Genomic DNA, 6,000 nt, shown 5'->3' with positions numbered 1-6,000 from the left:
CACAAATGCAGATTTATATGGAATCTGAAATTTAGTATCACTTTAAGGAAAACATTAGTAGGCACACTCAAATGAATGTCTGAAGTATACAGCAAATGCACATTCAGTATTTCGGTCAAGTGTACCACTTAACATTAAATAGAATAGAGCACACAAATATATGGTACTACATGCACGTATTTATGGCATAATCAAGACATTAAAGGGTGAAGCCAAATTACGCTGCTCCAGTTAGTGTGAGCTAGATGGTAATGAAGGTGTTCAAACTACATGCTCGTATATTCTTGGAATCTCTGCAGCACAGCGATCACCTAATTTGTAATTAGGCCACCACACGCACGAGCGCGCGCGCAGGCACACACACTTGTCCTTTCCAATGAAAGTCCTGCACCAACATTGGAGCTCGACAACCTTAGCCGCTCTCCCTGGATGTGCACCCTGGTCTTCTACAGACGTGTTTTTGCCCTTTGCTCGGATCAATCAAATATACGTTTCAACGGTAGGCGGAATGAAGGTGTTTTTCCTCAATCCTATTTCAGAAGCAATGTGGCGAAAGTAGAGATTTCTAAGTTATTGTACTGCAAACGGGAACGGAGGGTTTGTTGCCAAGCTGGAACTGAACCATTGTGAGAGCGGGGATTCGTAATATGCCTGTTGCACAGCCACTCTGTCTCTGGCAACCTTGTTGGCGGGGAGCGAGCACCTGTTGCAGAACAGTGCACGCCTTGGCAGCGCCTTGCCTCTAACCCTTGTGTGTGTGGCCCAGTGCGAGGGAGGGGCAATGCCACACCTGGAAACAAACGTAATGAAGTACGGACTGAGGCACCTGCCACAGACCAGGAAGCAGGAAGAAAAACAGACACACTGGCTAAAAGGGCCTTAGCAGGGCAGGAGTCGGAGTGAGGTACGCGAAGCGGCGACAAGGACAAGGCTGCTCGCTAACAAAGGGAAGAGGTCAGTGATACACGGCGCGGTTGTGCGTGTGCGTGGGGGGGACTTGGAGGGGGCAAGGCGCAAGACTGAAGAAGAATACCGCAGCTCGCGAGATTCTCCAGCCAAGGAGGGAAGGCTCGAGTCTCTGTCTCATATAAACAGCCCCCCCCCCCCCCCCTGTTTCCAGGGAGCTACCAGCGTTGGGAGGTGGAAAGGGGCGGAGAAAATGATATGGTAGCCTGGGGGTTATATGAAGCCAGGGTCAGATTTTGGCAGAAAATTTGCCAGGTCCCTAGATTAAAAGAGGCCACCATTAGCGAGCTAGATAGTTAAAAAAGAAAAGTGGCGCACATTTCAAATCATGGCAGACGGTTTTAAACTTGTAAAGAAAAACTGTATTGGTGTTATGTAAGTGTCGTGGACTATACTATGCGTGTGTGCTTGCTGCAGGCAACGTTTGTGGTAATAATAAAGAAATCACCGCCAAAACTGGCCATATAAACCCGTCCCACATACTGCCAGAAAACAGCCCATACTTGATCTGTCAGACCGGCCCTCGGGCACTCCTGATTGCCATATAGGCCAGACTAGTCCCACTTTACAGGAAGCAGATGTGAGACAGAATCGGTGCAGATAGCGTGATGTACCACCCAGGCGCGCAACACCCATTGGACTGACAGGGCTTCAGCCCCCCCCGTCGTGTTTGGCAGCCCGGGATGAGACACCTTCCCGGGCAGAAAAGCAGCCGCACCCGAGCACTTCACAGGTCTTTAGAAAGACCATTTGCATGTTAATGAGGCCGTGCTGTTGTTTCACCCCTTCTAAGAGCCCCTGCAGCTCCACTCTGCCTATTGCTTAAAGTTCAGCCCCCCCCGAAATTTTTGCTCAGCACCCCCCGAAATTTGGCTCTAGTTGCGCCTCTGGTACCACCTCACATGCATTGGGGGGAGTTCACTTACTGTGGACAACGTGTGGCAGGCTAATTGGCCGAAACAAATATCGTTTAAAGCTGCTCCTGGGTAGAGAAAGGAGCATAAGTATCCAAGTGCAGACTATAATCAAAGACCCTTCACGGTGTAATGATGTAAACTTCATTACTGCGAGTCAGGTCTGCCTTGGCACATTCGTAACAGGATATGGAAACACTCCCTTTCGCAGAATACCACCAAGCTGAAACATCTTTCCAGGCTAGTCTCCCAACCACCCCAACATGGCCAACCTCCTCTGTCATCTACTTTTTTTTTTACCACAAACTTTATTGATTTTCAAAATACAAAACATTGAGGTTATCGACAGTATCATAGTTGTGTAGGACGGAAACATATACAGTACTTAACGTCTCTTACATGCTATGTCCGTCCGTACATATGATACACGTGGAAGACAAGGCAGCAAGTATTGTATTTCCTAAAACAAGTGGCAGGAACCAATATTTAAAGTTAACAATCCCCACCCCTGTAACGTGACATTCGTTTTTGTATTCATGTCTTGTTGCAGCTCATTGGGTATAACGTATTTCAGTTAGCAAACCTACCATCCTGCTGATGGATAAAACACTTAGGAGGTTATTAACACCAAGCCGAATGTGGTCTCAGCAGGGGCAGAACTTTCAGGCAAATACTGTGTCCTGGCTACCTTAACCCATCCACTTTAGATACATGGATGCCCCCACCACCCAAAGGCTTTCACAAATATGGACATTGTAATATTTGTTGCTTCGAAAAAGACAAGGTTACCTAGTTCCAATACAATACAAACAGAACACATACAATTACTAGGTTCATCAACTGCAATTCTAAGCATGTTGTTTATTGTATTATTTGTGAATGCAGACTTATGTACATTGGTAGCACAATAAGACCATTCAAAGAATGCATCCAGGAACATGCACGTGCTGTCAAGAACAATAATAGTAGCTAGCTACCCTTTTGCAGTACACTATAACAGTACTCATGGACAAAGTGAACATCTCAAGATTATCTTTCATGGTATGGACATACTTGGACCAATGTCCAGAGGTGGCAGTAAAACACAGGCTCTCAGGCAGTTGGAGGGACGCTGGATTATTCAACTTCGGGCTATAGACAAGGGCCTCAATGTAGACAAGGATCTACATGTTTTTATTATGGATTAATATACTACAACTATACCTGTAGTTTCCCTGCATTGTGGTATACAGTAACTTTGTATGAATTATCATCTCACATTCATACACTGATTAGTCAATGTTCTTAGACCTATCAATGGTCTTGCTATTTTACCAATTCCGCAGTATGAATTACTAAGGAGTTAAGTATATTTTTTCATGTCACAAAATGGTCTTGCCTCATCTATTTTTGACTCATGTATGTGTCTATGAAGATTCTCATTTTTCATTGCAGAATTGACTAACAGGCCCAGGTCATATATCTCAGAGGGACCACTGTGGATAGTAACACAGGTCACCACATATGTGACACATTATGTAATCGAATTGGTTGGATGTTCAATTTCAATCATAATGATTTATTTAATTTTATTAGCATGCTTACCAATGACTGTAGAGCCCAAGTCATATATACTATAGGTACAACTGGCATAAATAACACTGTTGCTATACGTGTGGTACCTTTCGCAACCAAATCAGTAAGATGTAAATCTTGGAATTAGATCACTTATTTGATGTTAATAATATTGTTGCCATACCTGTGACACATTCTTCCACTTGATTTGTAGGATTGTGTACTTTTTGGCTACTTACTGTTAGTCACGTATGTCTTCCGTTTTCCCTAACCCCTCCCCTTCCCCCCATTTTTTCTTTTTCATTTTCTGTGCCTATCTTTAATTTTCTCTTTCTTTTTTACCTTATTCCAATTTTTGACTTATTCTTTGCACATTTAGTATGTTTTTTGGTTACATAATATACATTAGGGTCAGCTTCATGACATACCAATATGGCTGCTGTTTGCAGGACCTCCAATCCTCTCTTACTTTCCACACACATGCTGGGACGCTATATTGCCAGGTTCTGACTTCCTGCTACGCACGGGGAACCACTACATCCACTTTGTGTGGGCGTGCTGCTGGACTGGCAGGTAGGAAGCTAGCGCTACATGCTGGGCTACACATATTTATGCCCACCACCATCTCATATACTGCTAATTACAATCAGACCCTTTTTAGATCGAGCCTTGATAGCGCATGTGCTGTCTGCAAGACCTGCTGTAATCCCCTATACTGAGTATAATACCACCTGCTGCTTGTCATTGTCTCACTCCCCCTTTGCTCTGCTTTCCTGCCTCCTTATTGTTAGGCTCTCCCGAGATAGCACTTCCATTTTATGCAAAGGAACACCTGCCAAATACAGTGTAGTTACCCTGTAGGTCGGTATCTGTGTTGTTTAAGCACTACTTAGTTTTTTAATTTTATTATTGTTGCCATGGCCCCCGCTTCATGGGCCGCCATGTGCTTACGTTTAATATGTATTGGCGCCGTGCTTCATGTAGCGCAGCACTCGCTTTTGCTTACTGTCTGTATTTATTTTTTAGTACAGAAAATTGTCTTTTTGTGAGAGACTCTCCATGCTGTCCTTTATGAATTCCAGGCAGACTGATGAGCAGATAGCATGGGGAGTTAAAAAACAGGATGCGATTTCCCTAAATATAGGCATTTGTTAACATACATTTATATATGATGTTAATATCAGTGGGTTCTAGTGTTATATCATATTTGGCTGCTTAATTTGCTAAAATGTGGCAGGCATCGTGCACTTAAATAAATAAGGAGATATACCATTTTACGACTCCACTCCTCTCAAAACACTAAATAAATATGGAGAAATAGCAATAAGATGGACAACGAATAAAGACGCATACATGCCGACGGATATGTTTAAAAAAAAAAAATACCATAAAGCTGTGAGCCCTAATTACAAGCTCTCTAGTCCTTCCTTCGTTTTCATATACTTACTTATCGCTGTATTTTTTTCCGTAAAACTAGGTTATGTCGTATGAAGCTCATAGTCCTTCCTTTGTTTTGGTATTTTTCCCATACAACGAGTATAGAGCCTCTTGCTCAATCGGGTTCGGGAAATGCCAGTCACCGCAGGGCTTCCCAAATCAGATAGAGATTCCGAAGGGGGCCTCTTAGGAATGCCGCTTACGTGGGAAAACAAAACCTACTGTGAACGCTCAACATAGAGCGAAACTCAGAATGCAACGCAAGGGACCTCACTAACGGCCGTGCCCAGGTAACCACTAAAGCAGTAGGTCATTTTACACCCCCACCCCCTTTTGAATGGTATGCGCGCGCTGCATGCGCACGGACGGTGTTTTAATAACTAAGCAGGAGCAGGACCTTCGTCTGGTCCGTTGATAGAAGTGACGTCGCCAGTCGTTCCTGTTGACCAAGCATGCTCCTCTGTCCCATATCGCCCCATGTTGTGTGAAATCTGTGCTTTCCTTTTACAGGTTGTACAATACAGTTTAGGGTCGTTGAATAAATGATAACGCACCGCAGCTTCCGGCGTGTGCTGATTCGTTCCGTGTAAGCCCGCACCCAGAAACCTGGCTGACACACGGACAAGCACACCCTCCAACCTCTAATATACCGGAACGTGGCATTGTTCAAGTTCATGGTGGGCGCAACGTTTACACAGCGTGTGTACAGACAAAATTAGTTCTGCTAGAACGAGGGGAACGATCCATGGGGTTAACCAGGATTTCAGTTCAAAATAGGTTTGTACGCACCGTTTCAGCACAACCCGCCTTCCGTTTCTAATGTGCATGGCGGTGCCTCTCTGGGACCCTCAGCAAATCAAACCACCCCTGTGCATTTAAATAAGGTTATCTAGAAGACAGCTCACTGGCATTAGGTTTGAGGTGAACATTTTTAAATTCATTTGTTACGTAACAGCCAGATGCGATGTTATTCAAGAAATGCTCTTGTGGTATCTTGGGTGGAAACCTGATGTGGGTTCTTGCATGGATCGCGCATCAGGATTCCAGCCAAGACAGTATCTAACACGTATCTTGATGTATCATAGAGAAAATGAGTGGTACGCGCGCGTGCGCCACAGCGAGCGATCTG

The 6,000-nt window shown here is 44.4% G+C and overlaps 1 protein-coding gene across 1 annotated transcript in view; it reads left to right on the top strand.

Moving 5' to 3' along the window:
- The first annotated feature begins 776 nt into the window (after positions 1-776).
- SMIM22 (small integral membrane protein 22) overlaps positions 777-6,000 on the top strand; it is a 245,052-nt gene continuing 239,828 nt past the window's right edge. The window contains exon 1 of the mRNA XM_085632221.1: positions 777-954. The gene's annotated coding sequence lies outside the window, so the exon portion shown is untranslated. The remainder of the gene's footprint in view (positions 955-6,000) is intronic.

Source organism: Triturus cristatus, chromosome 10, assembly GCF_964204655.1.
Source record: "Triturus cristatus chromosome 10, aTriCri1.1, whole genome shotgun sequence".
In the NCBI taxonomy this organism is placed as follows: domain Eukaryota; kingdom Metazoa; phylum Chordata; class Amphibia; order Caudata; family Salamandridae; genus Triturus; species Triturus cristatus.
Note: the sequence above shows the minus strand (reverse complement) of the source record. Positions and strands in the feature narration are given on the sequence as shown.